The sequence below is a fragment of the Daphnia pulicaria genome, chromosome 6 (genome assembly GCF_021234035.1).
Source record: "Daphnia pulicaria isolate SC F1-1A chromosome 6, SC_F0-13Bv2, whole genome shotgun sequence".
In the NCBI taxonomy this organism is placed as follows: Eukaryota; Metazoa; Arthropoda; class Branchiopoda; order Diplostraca; family Daphniidae; genus Daphnia; species Daphnia pulicaria.
In genome coordinates, this window is record NC_060918.1 from 10925283 (window position 1) to 10950162 (window position 24880).

Consider the following 24880-nt stretch of genomic DNA (forward strand, 5'->3'; position numbering starts at 1 on the left):
CATCGTGGAATAACATCAGGCTGTTGTTGCGGATCTTTTGTCCGCATTTCCCCCCCCCCCTTCCACCCTTCACGTCTCCATTTTTTTTTATCGTGTTATTTATTTGATCTTTCACCATCACGTTATGGTGGCGCGAGATTCAATTTCTTATATTTTCCATCGCCGTAGATGTTTGTTTGGACCCCGATCGCCAGGGATCAAAACAAATTTCGGAATATTTAGGCGATATTTTGTGTTTCTCTTTAATCATGTCGATCGTGTGTGACGTGTATTATTATGGGACCATGGCTAAAAAGTCATTCATTATGCAGACGACTCTGACGACCTCTTGGAGGGAAAAGATCTTTTTTTTTTTTTAAATGCTTGGGAAAAGACAAGCGACAGATCGTTTGTTATCAATCAACGGGAATATTCAATATATTTCGCTCGTCATGGGCCGATTACACAGCCGACGACACATATATGAGAACACTCGAAGAGACGAGGAATTTTCGTATAAGAGGGGGAGGGACTTTTGTGTTGAATTTTGCCGTTGCATAAAAATGAGGCATTTGGCGCCGTGAATCGCCTGTTATTTTCACGGATTTGTCACGGACTGGTCTATCCATGCGCAGGCAATATCTGCATATTGATTGAGTTATGTGAATGCGCACAATAAGAGGCTCCATACTTTCCCCCCTCAGCTATGTCATTAGGATCATAACCGTGTGAACAGTATTTGGAAATGACGGCGTGAATGAAGCGCCATCAGCTTCTCTTGTCTGTTGACAACATTGAATGCAAGAGGCCGACAAAAAAAAAATGGGCTGTTGGCGTTATAGAGTAGCAGCAGCAGCAGCACTTGTTATCATCATCAGCCAAACAGCCAGTCGAAATTGAAACTAGCCATCGCCGGCAGTCATCGCCCGTTTGAAAAAAAATGTTGAGACTTTTGTGAACGTTGCGAAGGCTGAAGAGCCGAGTTTTTTTTTATAACTAGTTACGTGTGACAGTGTAATCTGATTGGATGTTGTAAAAAAAAAAGCCGAAGAAGAAGAAGGGAGAAATGGGAGGGCTATAGAAAGTCATACATAGGGACGACACACATTACGCCGAGCACATACAGGGAAAGAGAGGGCCATTATAACTGCTATGTGTATGTTATAAATGCAGAGAAAAGAGGACCGAAATCTCTGCAAGTGACACCTGACGCCACCGCCATATTATTCACATCAGGAAATATACAAGAGAAGTGTAAGGGGCTAGAGCTATAGACATTCTGTTTGTGTGTGTGTGTGTGTGTCTACATTGTGCAGAGTACAAGACCTCCTGAAAGGAGCTCCAATGGCCGAAAGAGATCCACCAACACTAGGCATCACTATATATCCCGTGTGTATACGTACACAGAGAGAGAGAGCCCTCAAAAGAAGAAGAAAGAAAGAAGACGCGTCATATATTTATGTTTATTATAAATATCAGACAGGAAGAAAAAGAGTTGCTTCATCCATATTGAGAGAGAGAGAGAGAGAGAGAGAAAAAGGGGAGGGGGGAATAAAAGATAGTTCCTCCAGCAGCAGCAGGAGCTATATTGTAAGAGGGTTGGAAAAAGAAGAGAGAGGGGGGGGGGGGTGTATACAATGCCACTGAATCAGCTTGTTATTGAAAAGAGGCAGGAAAAATGAAATAAAAACAGTTTGAATCGCTCATCCAGCCGGGAGAACCAACACGTCTCGAAACACAACCGACCAACCAGCCACCACCACCGTCACAGCGCCAGCACTGGACACAGTTGCAAGACAACACAAAAGGTTAGCTGCTGCTGCTCCTGACTGCTGCTGGATATGCCTTGGTTAGAGAAGAGACACCGCCGGCCAGGTGCTGTCTGTGTGTGTCTGTGTTGTATGGACTCATCATATATGCGCGTGCATGTGGCGTGGGAACACACGACAATCGCCGCTCCTTTTTTTTTTTCATCCAGGCATCGCCTTGTTCCTTCGACTCCTAACGAACGTAACGACGCGGCCGCGTTATTACCTCTGACACTGGCGACCTGGCGCTCGACATTCTGGCAACAATAGGCACACATGAACTATCGGTTTTAAAAAAAGGAAATATATCTAAGCCCATTCACACAGCGGAGGAATCTCCCAGTGTTAGTCTCTATTGCCTTTATGAATCATTGAGCTATGATGGCCGTTTTCTTGTTCGTCCCATTTCGGCCAATTGGGCGACACACTCTCTCTCTCTCTCTACCACCTGGATAAGGCGCCAGGCGAACTTTGATCTTTTGCATCTTAAATCTCGAAAGTGTTTTGTCAAAAAAGGTTCTGGTGGTAGTAGTCGTCGTCGTTCAGCTCCAGCAGTCACGATTGTGTTTGCGGCATATGCGGACAAAATCGTCGTTACATTTTGAGGGTCGAATTTCATTTCGAATCGAAAGCGATTTGGAAAACTCAAAAAGAAAATCAGATCGTGACTCAAGTGAATGTCATTTTCCAACTCAATCGATTTTGACAACTGACACATTCCCTCCTTGTTGGGGATATGTGTGTACTGAGAATAAAGTCGACACATGCAACTATTTTCCCCGTATAGTTGAAGTTGAAGTTTATGGGTCTCGAAAGACTAGCTCTTCTCTTTTTATTGTGCAACTCCGGCCAGCAAATGAGTCTGGCGCAGCTCGGCAACAGTTCACGTAAGCACGTTCGACCGTTTATCTGTGCATGCATAGAGCACTCTGTTTAATCAATCCCGGCGGAATGGTGTTGACTCGGACGGAGAGCGACGACTTTTATTTGCATTGGCAAAGCAATGAGCGACCGCGGTGCCGAGCTCTGGCGTTTTTTTTCTTTTCTTCTTTTATAGAATACATTTCACTCCGTGAATATAATACACTCGTGGGCGCCAACATTTGCGTATATCCTGGTTCTCTCGTCTGTGAACGCTTTTTTAGAAACTGGTCTTACCCCGGGGAGATTTCGATCGTTGAAGAGAATGATAAAGAATAGAAAAAAAGGACTTTTCTTCTTTTTCTTCTTCCGTATCACTTGCTTTCGAGATTTGCTTCTTCTCTTGTTGTATACTTTACAGTCGAATTCCACACAAAACCCAACTTTTCTATCCCCAAAAAAGTTTTGGGTTTCTATCCCTACTTTTCTGTTTATTCTTTGGCGATCATGACCACTGAAATGTTAACCTAAAAATGATAATCAAACGTCGTCAAATTTTGTGCATCCGCAGTATTGGGTACTACCGGTCGACCGTCTTGTGTCCCGCCGGCGTACGTAAAACGAATTTTGTAATAAGAAATAAGGTGGAAAAGTAAATCGCGGACGAGCCAAAAATATGATATTGCGCCGGAAAGATACACGATCAATATAGATGTATAATTAGCGACCGCGTTCTTTAACATAAGGCAAAACTAGGTTTAACTAACTCTAAATTTTTTGATTTTTCAATGCCAACAGGTTCGTTACTAGTGCGGATTCCATGACTGTACCCGTTTAAGATGTTCATGGTTCATCTTGATGACATTGAAGTCCATTTGGCAATCGTCATGATTTCGGCTGGAACCCCTCATTAAATTAAGTTTGAATTTAGTCTTTTACCATCTTCCATCCGACCGTTATTCCTTCACGCAATTATATGTAAGTCTACTACAACATAAATTAGTCTGTTAAACTAGTTTGTCTTTAAATAGCCACTAGTATTTGAATTGTATCGCATTTGAATACAAACTCAAGGAGAACCGAAAGTCTTCCTCAATCCCATTAATGTGCTGCATTCGATTATTATTACAAAAATAATCATATGTAATCATAATAATGGAAAGAAAAAGCTGCCCTCTCATGTAGATACAAGTTCACATTCACACAGATCTCAGGCTAATAATATACAAAGAGGAGGAGGAGGAGGAGGAAGGGGGCCCAAGAGGATTGCATTGATGCTTTAGGTCAATCAAAGGGCAATTGTGTATATCCGGACACAATGCAATACCGGAGCCTCTCTATCTTTGTATTTCTATTTCTAACTCTCTATGTATATATTCAAATATCGGTTTTCCCATCCTATATATTTATACACACACTCTTTCCTCTCTCATTTTTTTTAACTCTCCCTGTATGGGTCGGCATATACGTGTTTTGTTACAACAACATCCAGTTCTCTCTCTCTCTCTTCTGAGGATGTATTTTTCTTTGAGTTCCATCGAAAAAAGCCTTTTTTTTTTTACTTCAAAAGTGCCACAAAAGGCATCTTCCCAAATGACTATAGTTGTTACTTTACTAGTCTTCTATATGCCGGGACTGAGATCTGTATTATACATTTGTGTTTGTTTGTTGTCTGAGGGAAAATGCGCAGGGGGTTGGTTTGAGAGAAAGAGAATAGGGCCAACAACATCAGCGGGAGTGAAAAGGATCTGAGAGAAATATGAGTGTATCAAATCTATACTATATATCTAACAGCATCCTCTATATACGTCGATTGAGAATGAGCCGTAGACGGATGTGTGTGTAGGCCATAGAATCCCGGTCGCTAGTTTTATAACGACATATAGGAAACGTACAAGATGAGATTGATGCATGGCTTCCAACAAGGCAACAACGACAACAACGCCCGCACACAGACAGTCAGACAGACGAGCAAAAATATGAAATGGGAATAAAGGTTAGGTTTCCAAAAAAATCAGGAGAAGAGACGACACAATAGCCTTTTTCTAGCTATTTTTTGTGGAGATATTGAAAAAAGTCTTGTGTGTTGTGAATTTTTCAATATAAAAGTTCAACCCTGCGTCTTTCTTCTTCTTCTTCTTCTTCCTTTTTTTTCCTCGTCTTCTTTTTGCTCCGCCCACCATATTCGCTTATGTACCGCTGCAGCTTCGTCTCTCCTTCATCTCATTTTTCTTCTACGCTGATGAAAACATTGTTGTTGTTGTTGTCGGCTCCGGGACATGACACAAAACATGTGGCTCTCTCTCTCTCTTTCTCCATACGCGGGAAGGCAGGCAGGCAAGACATCAGCCCTCGTCGTCCCTTCTCATCTTTTACTCTTTTCTTTATCATCTATAGACCGTGTATATAGTAATAACTCCCCTCTTCATCTTTTCCTCTCCTTGTGATATTTCCCCATTTCCTCTATTCAAGTTCGATTAAATGTTTACAACGATGCATACACGAATGCGCCATGGATATTTCTCCCCTTTCTCAGCATTTGACCCGACCAATATTGAACTAATCGGATTCCTTGAATCGATGGCAGCCCCGGATCGAATCTTCTTATTGATATGCGCATCATGCACGCGGCTAATGGTTACCAAAATGCAAGCAGACTCTCTCGGTTTTTTAAAATGTCATTTGATTTTCTTCTCTCTCTCAAACAATAAGGGGGAAAAAGTCATTAGACTGAGAGCCCTGCGATCTATTGAAGAACAAGAAGTATTTTGTACAATTCAAATAACTCGAAGCGGGAAGCCAAAGCCAACAGAAGGACGAATCGGGCCGCCGGTTTTCTTTTCATTTTTGTTGTATTCCATCAGGTCGGGTCCCATCAGGAGCGAAATGAATCAAAAGAGAAGAGAGAGGGAGGAGACCTTTCACGTGTAATGACTGATCGCAAATTATACAGTGCTGCTGCTGCTGCTGCCGCTCACTGAATTTCTTTTATTCGTTCCAGATTACAATGCATCTGTACTATGTAGAATTGGATCGAAAAAAAGGAGAGGGATGGATAGATGAGAGGGTTCATTCGGGGGATTCACCTTCTGACATGTTTCATGTCGCTTCCATTTCTGCATCCGTATGCGGTGCACTATACGGTCCGGCGGTTTTTCTTTCAATTTGAAAAATGAAAAAGAAAAAAAAAATCAATTGAGCGTCACTGATGATTTGTTCTCTACTGACCTGACAAATACTTTGGGTGTCACATAAGAAGCGTCGGACTGGAATAATACACATTTAGCTTTATATCGCCCTCTCTCTCTCTCTGATGTACAGGCCTATTATTGTGTGCGAAGAAATGCACGGCGCAGTGTATTTCAGTTACAAAGGACAGATATTTAGTGGGAAGGACTTATTCTTGACGAGAATAGCTTTTTTCTTTTCGTTGGGAGAAAAAAAAAGTGAAAAGATTTTCAAGAAAGGAACAAGTGGAGCTAAATGGAGAAGAAGGTGACATGTGCTAAATGCTGAGAGACTCCTGTGATGTAAAGCGTTTCTATGGCTCAGATCGTCATCGTCGTCGTCATTCCGAAAAAAAAAGCTACTTAATAAATAAAAAGACGACGTATTATACGAGGCGGAAGAGAGAGAGAAAAAAAAACCACCTAGGGAGCGCTCATAGTATATTCGTTTTTTTTTTTCCCTTCTTCTTTTTATATACCAAGTTTGTACTGTTTTGGAATTTTCTCTCAATGAAAACGACTGGTGGCACTTCTAGTGTCGATTCACCACCGAATAACATTCCGCGATATAGTCCAAGGTATACCTACAGCAGTATATACATAGACTCTTTTAACAAAAGCGCATTCAACGGCTCGGACAGAAGGAGCGAGACGGTAGTGCAGTGGTAGCCACAGCCAGCCACACATAGGTACAGTAGCTTTGCTGCCGGTCGGAAATGCCGCGAATACCCAGGTGGTTCCGAAGAAAAGGCCAAGTCTTTTCTGGCATGAAACCGAATTGAGAATAAAAGCTGAATTCGGAAGGCCATACAAAAACGAAAGATTTCCTCTAAATGGGCTGCGACATTGCAAATGGCTGTGAAAATGTGACCACTGTGACTACTACTGAAACTATTAGAGACGAGTCTTGATGTGCGCACAATAGAAAACGACCAGAGGCGCTTCTCTCTCTCTTTCCGTGTTATAACTCTCACAGTTGAATGTATGTATACCCTTTTCAAATTGTATTTCCGATTGTGTCCGAGTTACTTGTCTCGATTCAAACCCACTCGAGTTGAAAACGTTTAAGCGAGGGACCCCAAAAAGAGAGAAAAAATACTTTCTTGTATTGTGTTTTTCTTCTGTGCGTCGCGGCGGACCATATCGAAAGCGTCCATTATCGCATTATATTTGAGAGATGTATAGGGAAACGAGTTAGCGCGGGACGGATGAAATATAGAAAAATGGAAGTAGAAGAAGAAGAAAAGGAAGAAACGCTCGCTAATGTTTCTACCACGCATACACACACGCACAAAAAAGTAAAGGGAACTGTAGTCAATGACAATCGAAAAAAAAAAAATTTACTTCTCGGGGCATTGAACACCAAAAGCTCTCGACGAACCGGTCAGGGAGATGCTTCAAATGCTTCAGTTAAATGAGAAAAGAAAAAGGAAAAAAAGAAAGAAAAAAAGCGTTCGACATTGTGCGTTTGCATAGAGGAGAGAGAAGGTGACAATTAAGGACGCCACAAAAAGAAACCACCCAACCAACAGTTTGATGGGGAGAAAAGCATAGAACTGCGCACCAGCGAAGATATACATTTAGATTCTCTTATTGTTGTTTGAATGGATTGTCGAATGTATTATACATTCGATATATAAATAGCGAATTAAATTTAGGCTATTGTCAACGGTTCTTCATGGCTGAGCTTTTTTTCCCTTTGCTTTGCTGTGTCTCTCTCCCCCTTGTTCTCCTCCCTCCTCTTCATAGTTGGAGGAGTGCAGCGTACAGGAATTGTTCAACTCTCTCGACGCTTCGGCCGAGAGTCATTGAATCGATCGGATACAAGTGTGACAGCGCGGATCGAATCGGCACTTTGACAAATGACATTTCACGCCGACCCCCGGAAAAATAAAAAGTTCCCTTGTTGCTTGCATGCGCTGGCTTGCTGCAGCACAACCCAAAATTGTATTATGTGAGAGAGAGAGAGAGAGAGACTCCGGCACCCGCCATCTTGTCATACAAACCTCTCTGAAACTCACTGTGCTGCCATCATGTCCGCATACTTCTTTTCAAGAGCTCTTCTCTTATTATATTCTTTTCTCTCTCACACTCTCTCTCTCCAAGACATTTCGAGGCTGTGTGATGTCGCCTCTTTTTTTTTCTTCCTACCTTTCACGCGGAACGACCCTCTCTCTCTCTTTTCTCTCGATGCTGTCATCTATCTGTTATAAAGTGATGTCGCCCCTTTTTCGGCACGGTCCCATGCAGACCCCCCCATTGAAGCTTCATTACCGACCGGCCGGCCACGGCCAGAAAGTTTTTGAGGCAACAGGGTGACGACGATTCTCTCCCGAGCGCGCCCACATCAGTGTTCTCCATCATGTCGAGCTGGAAGCCTTCAACAGCATCGCACGTTCGCGCTGGATGCCGCCAGCTCCGTATCGTTCATCTCTTGGGGCCATACAAACCCATGACAAAAATCAGAGAAAAACCAGAACTAAATGGACTCTGGCATTCTTGAAAATCTTTCACGGTTTGCCGTCGCATTCTTCCGCATTCACGCTCGTCTTTGTGTCCGTGCATATACTACAAGCTCGGGAGAGTGCAGACTTGAATGGCCGCTGCTGTGTTTATAACAAATATACCAAGTCCAGCATCCTTTATTGCTGGCTTTCCCATAAGAGCTGAATGTTTTCTTTCGTTCCAAATAAGGAAATCTGGCGAGAATAACGTAACGACCAAAGTAATCTATTCTTTAATGAACTTGAAAAAGTTCGACCTCATCGGGAAGCGCCAGGAAAATTGAGAGATCATCAACTTTATTATAACATCACGAACGAGCCCAACTAAGGAATAGAAATTGGTTTCTTTTTTTTTAAAGTAATGTGCCGAATATATGTAGGAGAGATTACTGAATCTATGGGAAAAAATCTCTATCTTTCTTAAAATATGGGAAATTCCATCCTACTGTTAACCCCCCCCCCAAAAAAAAAAAAAAAAAAAATGCTTACAGATAGCCCAGTGAAAACGAGTTTCCTAGAAGTGAGCAAACAGCAAGGGCTTCACTCGATTGTTCAATAGACAGAAGAAGAAGATGGTCTGTGAGGTGTCTTTTCTTTTGAAACTGTTTTGTATCTCCCTCCATTTTTTTTGACACTTGAAAACAGAGTACGTTCTTTTTTTTTCATCATTTTTTATTTTGTGTTGGAGGATCTGTGGTGAATAAAGCGGTAATCACAACCAACTGCAGCATCAAGGTTGGCTGGAGATCTTTTGTCCAAAGGCCTTCTCTTGTGTATCGTCCAAAGTCGACACGTCATGGCCAATGAAAAGCCCATTCTGACTGTCATGCCATCACAGAAGAACCTTTTCATTTTTTTCCCTCGCTCTTATGTATATTCCCGTCTCACCCTCTCCACCGCCCTCTCCTTAGATTCTTTTCTCTTTCGCTCTCTGCGGGCCGGAGCTGTCAGTTGGTCCGACTGTCTGGACAATCGTGCCAAATTAGCGCAACGTCCGTTTGAATATTCATTGTCTCGACAGCATTGATTCATCGGGCTGAGAGACACTATATCTCTTCTCCTGTTGTTGTTACAGCAGCTACCACCTTCTTACTTGCGTTTGGTTAGACAGTTCTCAACAGAGGCACCAGCTACCGTGCGTAATTTGCTCTGCAGTCACTGTGCTATGAAGTCAGTCTTGAAGTATACATGCTTGTCGTTTTCAAGGTGCCTTCATAATCGAACTCTTCGGCGTTTTATAAATACCGCGCTCTTTTTGCCATGTTATCTTTGAATTCTTGTAGTTTATTTCACGGAGAAGAGACGATGTCTGCCGATCAGTATTATGCCATCTTCTATATGGTATTGTTGTTGGTAAATTTTCGAAAAGTATAGAAAACGAATGTGCTGAATAGAGCCAGGCTTTGTGTGAGTCTGTTGAGATTGACGAGATTTTAAGTGGTACCTTCGTGCAAGTAATTATTATGATGATTCCTTTTCTCCCCTCTCCATTTGCCATTTACGCCATTCACCGTAGCGCGCGCGTTGTGTCGACTGATTGTAGGTTGACATGATGACATGGAAGTCGGTGATATTTTCCTTGCGACTGGTCTCATTTGACGAGCAAACAATTCCGCTGTATATGTCGTCATGCATCATATTTACTACTCGCGGTAATAACAGGCTTTTCCTGGTACACAATGCTTGTTGTGTTTTCCCTGTTATTATTTCCAAAAAATGCCAATCATATGAAAGACTTGCACTGTCCATAGAGTTGTTAGTTACAGGCGTTTTTCTTGGGTTATAAATACGTTCTTCGGCGCACGCTTTTATTCATTTTGATACCAGGAAATTAAGGATACAAGCAAACTATGTTTTTTTAAATATCTTATTTTGTTTTTGTTTTTCTTCTAATGTTTACCATCGACATATGCCTGCTTATAAATAACATGCGGTTTTATACAGTATGTTTTAATCATTCTTAACGAAGAAATATAGTTTTGCGCACGCGAAGATTGTTATTCCACATAGCGAGTCCAACAAATAAGTGCAGCGTAGCTACTGCTAACAGCGAAGGTTTTTTTCTGGGAATTTTTCAGATTAATCGTGCGTGTATAGCTACATACATCTCACAGTTAATCGTCATTAAAAAGAGTGACGAGCACAGTTTTGTTCATGACGTGGTCAAATTTGGCTGACATTAATACGATATGGTGGCTAGTTCTACGATTTCTGGTAGGCTTGGATGTATATTGGCTATTAGGCTATGCAGTGGCGGAATCAGCGTTTTGATTTTGAGGGAGGGGTGGGTTTGCCATTTTATCTGCTTTAGAAAATTTCTCCAGTTGCTAAAAGCCCAAAACGAAAAGCTCCTATTAAGCCCTCCGCTGGCGTTATTGTTCTATCAGATTCATTTATTATTAAGAACAATGAAATCTGCCGAATACAACTAAGTATTAGAATTTTTTCTTTCGTTATTACCTAGGCGCGGTCCTCTCCAAGTCTCCATCTATTTGATGTGGTTGTGAATGGATCGGGTTATTTGCCTAATTTCCAGCTTAATATTTATTTTTCTACCTTGCGAAGACACTACTCGCCATCTATTGAGAAACAACGAATCTGCACATAAATAACGGTAAATTACTTTGATGATTTCCTTAGTTTTTATTCTGTCAGAGACCTGATTTCTTTCGCGCTTTATTCTAGTTAACTAAATTCGAGTTAATTCAATAAATATTAAAAAACTACAAAACAAGCAGTTTTATAGCATTCATGCAGTTAGTGAAAGAGTCAAAGAGGTGACCAAGTCAAGTTGCAGCTGCTGCATGCAGTCTATGGAGCTGGGTGTCGTCTTGAAGGGTAAACACAATCGAAGACTTCTTGAAATGGTAATGTGATTGAGTCCGTGGTGTTGGTGTGATGAGCTGCTATATGAAGTGGTTAGTGCCACAATTCCTTTTGGATTTGTAGAAAAAGAACTTTAATCACTTTAAAAACTACCTAGTCGTTAAACTGAACATTTTGTATTCACAGTTCACAGTCGGACCTGGTTTGACTTTTGCCGCTTTGGCTGATTGCAGAGATGCCAAACGATTGCGGACGTTTTTGAAAATTTAAAATGACAATGTTACCTGGTTCTACCATTTTTTCCGAGACATTGAGCCAGGAGAAGAATTTTTTCTTTTTTCTTTTTTTTTTTTTATAATGGTGTATATTCGCCGAAGGCGAATGTTACCAACATACCAACAGGAGCAGGATGTCGATTGAATGCTCACTCTTTTACATTTTGATGAAATTAAAAAGGTAACTTTGGTTTTGATTATTTAAGTTTACTGTATGTAATTAACTTCGGTTTATTGCATTAATGTTGTAGTAATATTTATTCGAATATTTCCTTTAGATTCAACATGACTGTTTGATGCAAAAGTTAGTTGGAACTCTAACTCAAATACAGATAACCGTTACTGCTGCTGCCTTACAGCCACAGGCAGGACAATTATTCTTTTCTTCAGAAAATTGTAAGTTTTATTTTTTGTCTGGACCCCCCATACCCCCAATCTCATCAGATTTATTTGTATGTGATGTGTATCTAATTATTCATTTCTCGTGAGTCGTGATCGTGATTTAAGCTTCGGAAACAGAGTTCGGAAAGCAATCCATCCGTCCGTTCCGTACAGTCAAACGTGGTAATCGTGAGGGAATCTTTTGTCTGTCGGTAGGTGGCTAAAATGGTTTGTCCCCCAGCCACCAGATGATGCGAGTGTCTTCGTGAGGACAAAATATTTGTCATTTGTTTCCGACCGAAACGCTGAATGAAAGTTGTGAACGCTGAGTGAAAATTCATTACGGAATTGGCGTGTCGATCTACATTTTCAGCCATGAAATGGTAACTGGTAAGGCTAGTTTGGATTAATGAAATGTAAGTAATCTTAGACGTTTCTATCTGAATTTACAGGCAATCTGGCATATTATTTCACTTGGCCAAATAATGTGACGACGTGGGTCGAAACTGCTGTCCATTTTGCCGAAATGTCGGCCATTGTTAGCTGTACCTATACGGCTATACGACTCATCTCGTGCTGAAACACTTCAGAGCTAGTAAAGTAATTTTGTTGATCAATTTCCATGCAATAATGCAATAGGTTTAATTTGTTGATGTTCACGTCAAAGACAGAGATCCCTTTGCTCAACTGTTGCAGAAATCGAGAACACAACAGAGTCTGAGATTCATGGCTGTTGTATCATCAACATGGTTTTGTTGCAGCCAGCTGGTGAAAGATGTGATCGAGTCAAGTTTAGCTGCAGCTGCTGCTGTGCTGCATGCAGTTTATCTAGCTGGTGTTATCCCAAGTGCCATAACAGGAACACTTCTTGAATGGGTAATTTGATTTTTGTTATTGGGACCATGTTATTGGTTGTAACTTGGGAAGTCTTGATTTTTTGTTTGTTTTTTAAATTTTGTATTCAATTGACAAGTTTAAGATTAGATTAAATTGTCGAAAATTATGGGTAATATTTCTTCTTTCCAAATAATTGTTTCTGTTCAAAGATAGCCACATTGTTAATCAGCTTCCACTGAGTTTTTTTTTTTTTTCAATTTTCTTCCAATCCAACTAGAACAAAAATTCCCACTCAGTATTCCCAATTTGTTATAACATATTGGAAGTAGATGTACAGAATTCTTCCCTGGTTTCTTTTTTTCAATTCAAATTAATTATTAATTTTAAATTAAGTAAATTTCATTAGCGGTACCATATGTTCACATTTCAAAATTTTATTGGTTCATTAATGTTCTTTTGCTTTGTAGGAGTTCATGGTCAGTTTTATGTTTGAGATTTTTATGGTGTTGCTGTTTGGTGTACAGTGGTTTTGAAGTCCCTATCCAGTTGAGAGATGCTCTGAAGCAGACTTGCAGTTCAACATCACACTTAAATGTGTCATTTGCCTATGTTGGTGTCCATGCAGTATATGCCGTGTTGAAAAGTTGGGTAAAATAGTCAATGTTGCCTGATGGCTGTCGGTCTTGTTTTATCGGCTGCATTTTTCGATATGTCGTCTCTTGGTACCGGCATTGAAGTAATGCTTGATGTTTCGTTCAGTTGTTGACTTTTAATTAAATCTTTATTCGTTTTTCAGTTTCATCGTTTGCTGCCGTTCCATAGACTTGATCCATTGGTAAAACTGAGGAGAGGTTGCTGAAATTCAAGACTCGTCAATATAAATTATGTAGATGTAGAAAAATTACAAGTGCATATCTGGTCTCCCTTCTTCAGTGGCCCCGTTTCCCTAAATAACCACTAACCAACGCCCGCCGGTGGTCACTCACTCGCTGCGACAACCAGGAGGAAGGGAGATGTTTGGTCGAACGGGGACTTGCAAGGCGCATGATTCGATGAAATCTGTTGGGAGGGTCATGAGTCTAAGCCGGAAGCCTACTATGACACACTGCTCTCATAATAACTGCTCCTCAGCTCTCTTCGCTCTTTTTCCGGTTTCTCTTAACCATGGCCGGGTAATCTCCCTGGTCGAGTCAGTCGAGCAGTGTCTCCCCCTGCTTGACTGGCTGCAGTTTATACCGGACGGTTTGTTTAATAAATAAAACAAGTATAAAAAACCATATAATGTTTTCATTTTATAAATTGTTATTAATTAAATATAAATAGGTAACAACTTGATTAAAAAGCATATTTATGTAACGTTGTTTATTAAACAGACCGTCCGATACAAACTCTTAGTTAGTACTATTGCTCAAAAACTGATTCTCTTGAATCAGCAGACTCGAGTGTTTATAGCGCCGCCAAGATAGATATTTCTGAATGGTACCCGTCTTGTCAACTGATAATGATTCGTGTTCTTGGTTTGACAGAAGCTGTGTTGTGTGTGTTGATCGTCTCCACCATGCACGCGATAATCAAGACCAGCAACGGTTGATCAAGGAGAAGCAAAGAACGACGATGTAACTACTAAATAGCGGGGTGGGTACCGCTAAATTCATTCTTAGTTGAATGTCGAATCGCTAATAGCATTGTTGGTTATGGTAGAACAGTTTTCCACACTGGTACGCTGTATGACGTCGAGCATTGCCAAAATGGAAGTGATCTTTGAAGAACTGAGCGTCTTCAAAGCCAGAAATGTTTCTTTTAATTACTGTGGTAATAATTCAAGATGATGAAGTCTAATTAGGTAGAAAACCTTTCTGAAAAGTTTAGGAGCCATTGTTAATTTCAATTGGTGTAAAGTGAGTTTTAAGCCATAATCATTTGGTATTAATTTTTATATGGGTTGCTGTAGACCCATTCCAATCCCCAGCAACGTAAACCTGCAGAATGAAAGGCACGTAAAACTTGTCATGCAGTGGTGTAGAGGTTGGGTGAGAACGGGATGTGTTACATAACCATTTGGTATTCATTTTGAATTTTGATATTTGTTGTTGTAGACCCACCCCCAGCAACGACAACTTGCAAAAGGAAAGGCACGTTAAACTTGTCAAAAAGAGGTTGGGTGAGAACGGGATGTGTTACTGTTACATAACCATTTTCATTTTGATATTGGTTGTTGTAGACCCATCCCCAGAAACTTCAACCTGCAAAAGGAAAAGGCAGTCCACCTGTCCTTCACATTCGAAGGTCACGGAGATCATTGCATAAAACGTGTCATGCAGTGGTGTAGAGGTGAGAACGGGACGTGTTTCATCATTTTCAAGCAGCTACAATAGCCGCAAGGCTTAAGAGGTGAGGGTGATCAAAAAATCGTATAAAAGGAGAGAGAAAAGGCAAAGGTAAATCAGTCGAGGGAGCATCTCCGACACGGCAACAACTGCAGCGCTCTGTCTGTCAGTTCGCATCCATGGGTAAATATTCTGTCTTTTACATAGAGTTTGGTATCAATCCTTCTTTTGATTATGTATGCCTGTTATTATGTAACATTTATGTTAAAATTTATAAATGTCTAGCAAACTATGGCGTAGTGCTGCTGTTGTGTGTTGAATCTTTGATGGCTGGGTCGACCACTGGTGTACCGATGTTTTCTTGGTATGGCGGATACCAAACCGCAACGCCGCCGCCTTACTACCCAAAAGCAACTTACGCAACGACCAGTTACTGCACCGAGGTCTTCAAGTACTACACCACTAAAGCACCGGACTTTAATAGCACAACTTACGCTGCCCCGAGCCACTATACTGACGCCCTGAAGTATTAGTCTGCCCCGAGTTAGTACAGTATTACTTTGTTCTCATCTACTTATTGCACCGATTTTCCTAAATACTACTCTGTTCCCAGCTGCTACACCGAGGCTCCCACTGATTACTACACCGAAGCTTCAAAGTACTACTCTGCCCTGATCTACACAACCATAACTGAGGCGGTCAAGTATTACGCTGTCCCGACTTACTGCACAGAAGCTGCTCGTTCGTACTACGTTGAACAGGAATACTACACTGATGCTCCAGTTCACTACACCACGACCTACGCTACACCGCAGCCCCCAAGTACTACACCGAAGAAGCCGCCTACAACAACGTATGCTGCCTAGTTTACTACACCGAGGCTCCCAAGTGCTACATCACTAAGGCACCCGAATTCTACACGTCTATACATGCTGCCCCTGCTTACTATACCGAGGCCCCGCATTGCTACAACACTGAAGCGCTCAAGTACTACACTACACTACTGAAGCTATCGTTGATGGCTGGGTCGACTGCTGGTGTAGCGATGTCTCCTTGGTATGGTGGAAACCAAACCGCAACGCCGCCGCTTTCCTACTCAACTTACGCAATGACCAGTTCCTGCACCGATGTCTTCAAGTACTACACCACCAAACCACGGGAGTTTTATACCACAACTTACGCTGCCCCGAGCCACTACACTGATGCCCTGAAGTATTACTCTGCCCTGAGTTACTACACCATCTAGGCGACGGATGACACCACATGACTACGTATACTGCCTATCCTACTACACCGAGGCTTCTAGGTATTACTCTGTTCTCAGCTACTTATTGCACCGATTTTCCTAAATACTATTCTGTTCCCAGCTGCTATACCGAGGCTCCCGCTGATGTCTCCATCAAGACGGTCGAATACTACACTGAAGCGACAAAGTACTACTCTGCCCCGATCTACACAACCACAACTGAGGCGGCCAAGTATTACGCAGTCCCGACCTGCTACACCAAAGCTGCTCTTTCATGCTGCGTCGAACAGAGATACTACACTGATGCTCCAGTCTACTACACCACGACCTACGCTACACCTAGCTACAATACCGCAGACCCCAAGTACTACACCGAAGAAGGCGTCCATACACAACTACGTACGCTACCTAGCTTACTACATCGAGGAATTTAAGTATTACTCCTCCAAACTACTACCAAACTGAGGTTCATATGTATTACATCAGCAATTCGTCCCACCTTGTCACCACTATTTACGCTACTCCGAGCTATATACCGAAGTTCTAAAGTATTTTTTGGATGTGTTGAAAGATTGTTGAAATACAAGATTGATTCATAAATCACAATTGCATGTCTATTTTCTCTTAAGTACCTTTCCTCCTGCTGATTGTTGCATGATGTGAGAAAATATTTTTGAGTGCTATGTACAAATAATGATCTTGCAAAATACAACAATGAAAATTCAAACTCCTGTTTTACATTTCAAAAATATTTAAATTTTTTTCTATCATTAAAATTCAAAGACCCACAAAATTTTTCTATAAATTCAAAGACCATTTTTCTATAAATTCAAAGACCATTTTTCTGCTTCATTTTTCTGCTAAGTCCGACTTTTGTTTTTGAAAAAAAAGTCCAGACTTGTTTTTGAAAAAAAATTTCAAAAAATTCCCCTTACAAAGTTTTTAAAAAATTTTGCTAAAAAATTTGATACGAATTTTTATTGCATAAAAAATTTATTTTCGTAATGATCACATACATTTATTTTTCCTGTGGCCCCCAGGGGGGGGGGGCCTGTCGCTTTCTCTACCGCGATAATAACATGATGCAAGTTATTTAGTTATATGCAAGTTATAATTTGTTTGGTGCAGAAAGCTTGTTTTATCTAGCAGTTCTCGACTGTTTCAAACCTGACATCGATCAGGTTGCCTCAGTCGTATACTGCATGATTGAATGAAAACTCAAGACAACAGATCAAACTTTTAACGCAGCAACACAAAATATCACTGGCAGAGCAATTTCATATGGCATGGATGAAAACGACAACACAAAATTTTTGAAGTCAGGAACCCAGATGGAACAGCTCAGCTACAACAGCACAGCAACTTCTGGATTACACTGCAATTGCATTCAGTATACAACGGTTCAATCTGTCTTTGTCACACCTTTCACCATTTGGCTGCAACAAGGTAACCACCAGCATTTGTTTTACCTGTTTAAGAAAAGAAAATTATTTTCGAGAAACACAACTGTGTACACATTATAACAAAAGAATACAAAGAGTGACAGAAAACTACGCAGTCCAACAGAAAAACTTTGATATCCGATTCAAAGCTTCTATAGTAAACTAAATCTGTAGTACTTCTGCAAGACATTTGATCAAAATAATTACTTTTCACTGTTGAATGGGGTGAGACGTAAGCCAAAGAACAGGCAGCGAGACACACGAGGCACGCCATTTCGGAAATGTACAGGCACTTCCCAAGTCTGAGGTGAATGATTTGGCAAATTGGTTTCTACATGCTAAATCACCTGTAAATTTTCACATCAACATATCACATTCAATAACAATAGGAAATTAACAATAAATACCTTTTAATTTTCATCGTGAGAAACGTCACAACCAACAACCTATTTCTGCTGCGTCTTGGAACAAAATGGCCGCTAAGCTTCTCTGAAGACACTCACGCTACCTGGTGGACATCATTTCAGCCACTTATTCACAGCCACCTATTGACAGCCATTAGATTCCTGTTCCAAATGACTGAACGCAACAGCTGGATTGCTTCCTTCGAGCATAGCCTACTCTATATAGGAAGCCGAAAGGATTGGCCTTTTTTTGGAAGCCAATTTGGGTTCCCTTCCTCTTATTTGGCTCCGCCCTAAGTGGACCCACGGGAGCCAATTTATCGTCTAGTGGCGATATTTGAAAACACGGATTTGTTTACGTTTCTATCGATATGATTGTTAAATGGCTACGAAGGGCCATTCACTAAACAATAATGTCCACCGTTCCAATGTAACATTGTCATGAAATCCCTCACGGCAACATATTAATGGTGCGTTCATAAATTACAGGGTAATCCCCCCAAACCATAACATTCGAAATTTCGGAGGGCGTGTCATTATTTCGCTCACCAGATGGCCCCCCTGGGTCCACTTGGAAGATGCGAAATCGGAGGAAAGGTGAGCAAAGTAGGCTTCACTTTTCCAACACGCGAGAGATATCCTTCCTTTCGGCTTCCTATATAGAGTAGGCTATGCTTCGAGACAGCACGCAGCAGCTCAATTGAATTCGACATGCCTTTCGGCTTTCACTAGCTGGCACGAAATGAACCAAATGAGCATGACCACCAGATTACTCCAGCAGCTTTCCTTATGACACAAATACACAAAGTTTTTAGTTAGCTTTTCAGACTTTGTAACTCTTTCAACATAAATATCTATAATATTAACAGAAAGTGTTAGGGGTCAAGACAAAAAATTAACTTGCAATTTTCTGAAGAAAAGAATCATTTTCTTGCCGGTGGCTGAAAGGCAACAGCACCAGTTATCTGTGTTTTTAGAGTATGTACAGTGAGTTGAGTTCCAACTAATTTTGGCATCAAACAGTTAGTCATGTTGAATCTAAAGGAAATATGTCAATTAATATTCCAACATTCTTCCAATAAATTAAAGTTAATGGCTACCTGCTGCTTGTGTTTAACATTCAGAAAAATACAACACATGTTGGTATGTGACCAGTGCCCTGCATTTGTTCACATTCTTCTCTTAAGCTGCTGCAATAAACCTGAAGATTATCCATGGCCTAGATGATATGATATTTTTCATAGCTTTCCCTATGACAGAAAATAAAAATGACATCAAATAACAGTTTCAAACCGAAAGAAGAATAATACTTGTACGTCAATGAATTATTTGTTGAAAAACATGTTCAGAAAAACAAACATGTCCACACTGGGGTAGTGACGCAGTAGTGACCTACTGACCTACCAACATCAATAGAAAATTAGAAACTGCTGATAATTAGACAAATATGAACTAAGTCTGGGAATAAGTATTTTTTAAAATTTGTGACTAAGACATTAATGGTTTTTTTACCTGTATTAACTGCATGATGCATTCAGCAAACGAATATTTTTAATAAAAGAGTTGGTGGTAGTGATGGTAGGCTACTTGTATGCTAATTTTTCCTTTCCCGTTCCTTCCTACATGTTAGATTGAAGAATTTTGAATTTGATCCAATACACATAAGAATAAATCACATCGCAAACAAGTTGCACAGAAAAGAACTTGAATTTACTGATGAATTCATAGGTAATTTTCATGGAAAAATAGGAAAACTTTTGACAACCACTGACACAACAATCCGCCATCACATGAAAACGACGACGCCTATGTCATCTATTGAACACTTCTGACACCCCAAGTCCATAACGCAATTTACTTTGGTATGGCGACCGTACAACTCAAAAGTCAAAAGACAGAAGAACTCCATCGACAATAGAACCACAATATTTTAAATAATTTTTAAAATTTCTTTGTATGCGACAGTTGAACTCAAACGACAGTAGAACTCAAAACCGTTGCGTCTTGCGTTCAGTGTGTTGTCGTTTTCATCCATGCCATATGAAATTGCTCTGCCAGTGATATTTTGTGTTGCGGCGTTAAAAGTTTGATCTGTTGTCTTGAGTTATCATTCAATCATGCAGTATACGACTGAGGCAACCTGATCGATGTCAGGTTTGAAACAATCGAGAACTGCTAGATAAAACAAGCTTTCTGCACCAAACAAATTATAACTTGCATATAACTTGCATCATGTTATTATCACCATTCAGGATAGCACTGGCACTAACCACTTCATAAGTTCATATAGCAGCTCATCACACCAACACCACAGATTGCATGCAGTAGCTCATCACACCAGAAACACATATTGCATGCAGCAATTCACCACTGATTAAGATGGTGTCTATCTTTTCACAAAAGCTGTAGAAGCACAAGTGTTTTACTAGATCAGAGTTCAACTTGTGACCTTAATACAACATTTTAATAAACCCATGAAACTTCCAGAGGTGAGACCATTTCAAGAAGTCTGCTATTGGATGTAATAACACTTGAAAAAAATCTTACTTTTTTCCATCAACAACTTTCTGAATTATTAATCCAGGGGTTTGATGAGTGACAACCGAGAACCGACGACCAAAACGCCATTTCAAAAGATGATTTGAGGCAAAATTCGAAGTATAAACGATACATCGGAAGTTATTAAGGCGTAAATATTACAATTCACATTTTCCATATCTATTGTCTTAGAAAATAACTATCTTGGTCATTCTCTTCAATTAAATTAATGTGGATTTCCTTTCTATTTCGCGTTATGAATAAACAAAACAAACACATTGCACATACCCCTTCTGTTGGACTTGGACAAAGAGACGAAAATTTATGGACAATGACATGAAACGTCACCTGGTGGACTTCTTTTGCCGCCAACTTGTGACAAACGATATATATATTTGATCATTACAATCTTGGAAAAATTCCAAAGTTCCAATTCAATTATTGATGTTTCGTATGTTTTTAAAGAAGTCTTACTATTTTCTTTAGGTAATGAACATTCTGATGTTTTAAAAAGACAAAGATTAAGAATTAACTAATAAACTGGGTGTCTCATGTCTGGATGTGGGAAATAAAACAAAAATGTTTATATATTCAATCAAGTTAAATTTTACCACCTAGAACTTTTTCAAATCAAGGAAATGAATTAATTTTTCCCAAAACGCATATTGAGTAATTGATGCATTGCGGTGAAAACGTTTTAAAGCTCACCAGGCAAAGACGAGAAGCAAACAGGCTTGGTACCGTTTGAAGGGTAGCCCTAAACGAGTACGAAATGATAATAAGGTAAAAACTAAAAAGTCAATACTCAATAACCCGGTCTTCGTAAGGTTGGGAAGCTAATAATCGAAGTAGCATATTAATAAATAAATAAATGTAAAGGATGAATACCACCTTTTCCATGGGATTGCAAGTCGAGGAAATTATTCATTGCCGAATTTAAACGTGACCATCAATGTAAATTTAGCATTAAATAGCACCAACTTTCCAACCCAGGAAATCGACAAAACTAAAAAATTTTTGCTCTATACTAAAATATGCTGATTTTCCTTAACCAGTGGCATTTACAGCCGGAAAATAATAATAAAAAACTTGGTGTTCTTATTTACGAATAAAACGTCAGGTTCCCTATAAGTGACTAGACAAAAAGTGTGGTAGTACTATTTCTGCAGCCTATCAGCCCAGCCCATCAGACTCAACCATCACATTAAATAATAAAATAAGCTTGCAAGAGTCTTACCAAAGCTCCTTACTAAAAATGGAGAAATATGAAAACTTTAGCAACCACAAACAAACTATACTGTAGATAGATAGATAGCATAACCTTTGGTTGTTAGTTCTTCTGTGGCATGCATTCAAATGATTTTGTTCTTCTGTATGCATTTTAAGGCCACTTTTTACCTGGACTGTGTAACCAACAGTAGATAAATCATTTATTATTAATAAAGAACTGTGATTTTGAAAAAATTACTTAAACCCTGATGGGGAACTTGATCACAACAAAATTCTTAAAAACATGATAAATCGTTAGTCTCCTGGTACGTATTGGCAGATACTACTATTGCAAGCATCATTGATACAGTGATACTAAATTGCAAGTATCACACCATACTTGCAATTCTGTGCATATAGGAGCACTACAATGAACTCTAGACTGTTCATGGAAGGTTTTTAAAATGCATACTTGGAGAAAAATATACAATAGTCAATAGGATGTATTTCCGTTCTGGATCATTGTACAATCATCATAAGATATTGATACCTATTAAAAATTTAAAAATTATATGTATTGTAAAATTATTCACAGTAAATTTTAATTTAATACCAACCAGTGGAATTCACTTATGAAGATGCAGCTTTAGGGTTGTTGGCTGAAATGTAATGGTAGAGAATGACCATCAGGAAGAGTGAAACTCCCAAAACATTGGAAAAGATAGCCAACTGGATATCTGTAATCATTTTCCTGGACAAAAATAAAATAAAAAAACACCATATTTTTTAAGTCTTAATTGCATTGCATTTACCTTTTTGAATCAATTCAGTGTACTTAACAAATGCTCTCTCTGAAGACTGAAGGTGCTGTCAGATTGTTAGTGTCAGAACTATCGGCCTATCGGAATCGGCCACATAAGCTGACGCACTGCAGACGAAAAAAGCAACGTTGCCGCGAAAACGGGAAAACAAGTGGTAGTCGCCCAATAAGTAACGGCGGCTAATTCAGTGATGGCAAAAGAAATCGAACGACGCATTACGTCATTAGAAAAAAGTTAAATTCCGTTAAAGTTTTGTAATAGATGTGTCAAAGTTATGTATGACTGAGTTTTCCAGGCGATAAAAATAATTCGGAAAGAGTTATTCAGATCACAAAACAACAGACTGAGAGGGTGGCCGTTACAAGGATTCAAATGCAGACAACTGAAAATCCCAATGTTGTGTGATTTATTTAATTTATGGTATGTTCCTCCTCATCACCCCTTACAGTAGAAATCATTCAGTAACCTTCTCCTACACGCTCCACCCCATATTTTTCTTTTTCTTTCAGTCGTTGCTGACTCTCTGTTGATCGCGTGATTTATAAGGATAGTGAGAAAACAAGCAAAAGAGGAGGAGCCGAGGAGCTGGCTGAAACGCTATTGAGCTCCATCCGTGTGACACGTCTGACATTGTCCCAGTGTGCGCTCGTCATTGCGAGCTAATGGCCCGAGCAGACATGACCCCACCAGCCGAAACCCGTGAATCAATGTCTCTCTCGAATCAAAAGCTTCGTCGGATTATCACTGGCCTTTCACAAAAGAAACCGCCCACATTTCCCTGCAACATGATTAATAACTGTTCCGCTCTCCTTTGACCTTCCTTCTTTCTCAAGTTCACCATAATGGCTCGTCCCCTTTTACAGATGTAGCTCTGCAACTAGATTATGTTTCCCCACTCTTTCTTCTCCTTGATAAAGTCTGGCGTTGACGTTAAACAATTTCCTTTCGATCGAAGATGACGCGCAATAAATGGGGAAAAAGTCTATGATGCACCTCACTTTGATGGTGATAACAACATTGCCATTCTATTCCTTCCCAAATTTAAGTATAAGCTGGTACGGTAATCATTTCAATGGTATACTTTTAACGTCGCCAGACGGAAATAAAAATTGATATCAGGAGTTGTCGTATTCAATTCGGAAACCGGAGCTCATAGGAGTGCGCATATAGGCATCACATTATTCGGAGCTACTCTCGTTGCCCTGCCGAATACGATAGGATTTCCCTGGTGACTTTTGACTTTCCCCTCCCGCAAAGAAAATTTATTTTAACTGTTGTCCTCGCCGTGTAGTGAAAAAGCCTCAGCCTGCAGTCCACGAGTGAATTCAAATCAAGTGAGCGGTATTCCAAAGGATCAAAGAATGAAAAGAAGACAACAACAAAAAGAAAATAAAACATTCGCTCCGCGAGAATGGCACCCGCACAACCTGATTGGTTGGCTTACACAAAAACACAATTTGGTATCCAATTTGAATTTGGTATTGGCTCATTTCCATCGCTGCTGAACAGGAGAGTGGCACTCTTACCCTTTTACATAGCCAGAATCATTGTCAAACATTTAATGAAAACGTAAACAAAAGTAAAAAACAAAAATAAAGGATGGAAATGAAAAATAGGTTATTGACATAAGTTTCAATGGGTATCAGTTCAAGGAGAACGAAAGATATTAAGGATGACCGGGAAAATCGATTTAGAACCTAAAAATAGAGAAGATCGAGATTCTTGCTCTCCGGGTGAACTTTGCTGCTTATGTAGTTATATTCCAACATGAAATGGAGTGGGAGGCTTTTTTGGAACCATTTCGTTGGGTTCGTCCACTTGACTTATTCAGCAGCCGGAAAAAGGGAGAAGAGAACAAGAAGTGAGAGACAGGTTGAATGGAAGTCTTTTAATCAACTTTCGATTCTTCTCGCCCTTGCCGAACCCTTGACGCTATGCAATACACCGAGGAACAGCAGCAGCAGCGCTCACACACATATACAGGGCGGCCGAATGTGTGAGTGAGGTGAGAGGTACACTTGAAGCCTGAACGATTCAATGTCGTCTTCAATCTCGTTTTCTTTTTTTGTACACATGTGGAGCAGTGGGTGGAACTGTATTGACGAGGGGGGATCTTACACAGCACCCCGCCCCATGTCACGAGTGCTCCTGTTCACGAAGATGAGAGAGAAAGAGAGAGGCGGAATACGTTTCAA

General features: G+C 40.2%; 1 protein-coding gene and 1 long non-coding RNA gene across 10 annotated transcripts in view; one reads left to right on the forward strand and one right to left on the reverse strand.

Moving 5' to 3' along the window:
• Positions 1 to 16877, forward strand: part of LOC124343144 (peroxisome biogenesis factor 1-like) — a 95274-nt gene extending 78397 nt beyond the window's left edge. The window contains exons 22-35 of one of the 2 annotated variants that reach the window (XM_046796318.1): positions 3447 to 3626; positions 10844 to 10993; positions 11126 to 11297; positions 11392 to 11661; positions 11759 to 11876; positions 12078 to 12251; positions 12314 to 12461; positions 12529 to 12737; positions 13166 to 13434; positions 13495 to 14333; positions 14400 to 14589; positions 14650 to 15208; positions 15311 to 16331; positions 16393 to 16877. The gene's annotated coding sequence lies outside the window, so the exon portion shown is untranslated. Of the gene's footprint in view, positions 1 to 3446; positions 3627 to 10843; positions 10994 to 11125; positions 11298 to 11391; positions 11662 to 11758; positions 11877 to 11987; positions 12023 to 12077; positions 12252 to 12313; positions 12462 to 12528; positions 12738 to 13165; positions 13435 to 13494; positions 14334 to 14399; positions 14590 to 14649; positions 15209 to 15310; positions 16332 to 16392 lie in introns of those variants that run through there. The other variant, XM_046796320.1, reaches the window with a different exon arrangement.
• LOC124343379 lies at positions 7452 to 24321 on the reverse strand. 8 transcript variants are annotated; one of them, XR_006919182.1, is made up of 7 exons: positions 19630 to 19887; positions 19428 to 19517; positions 19218 to 19367; positions 18121 to 19155; positions 17921 to 18060; positions 17288 to 17740; positions 7452 to 7462 (listed from the first exon to the last, which is right to left on the reverse strand). It is a non-coding gene; the product is annotated as an uncharacterized LOC124343379 (long non-coding RNA). The 8 variants fall into 8 exon arrangements; XR_006919184.1 differs by lacking the exon at positions 7452 to 7462 and adding an exon at positions 20665 to 20679 and having other exon boundaries at positions 17478 to 17740; positions 19630 to 19736; XR_006919183.1 differs by lacking the exon at positions 7452 to 7462 and having other exon boundaries at positions 17478 to 17740; positions 19630 to 19736; positions 19832 to 19846.
• Positions 24322 to 24880: the final 559 nt, after the last annotated feature.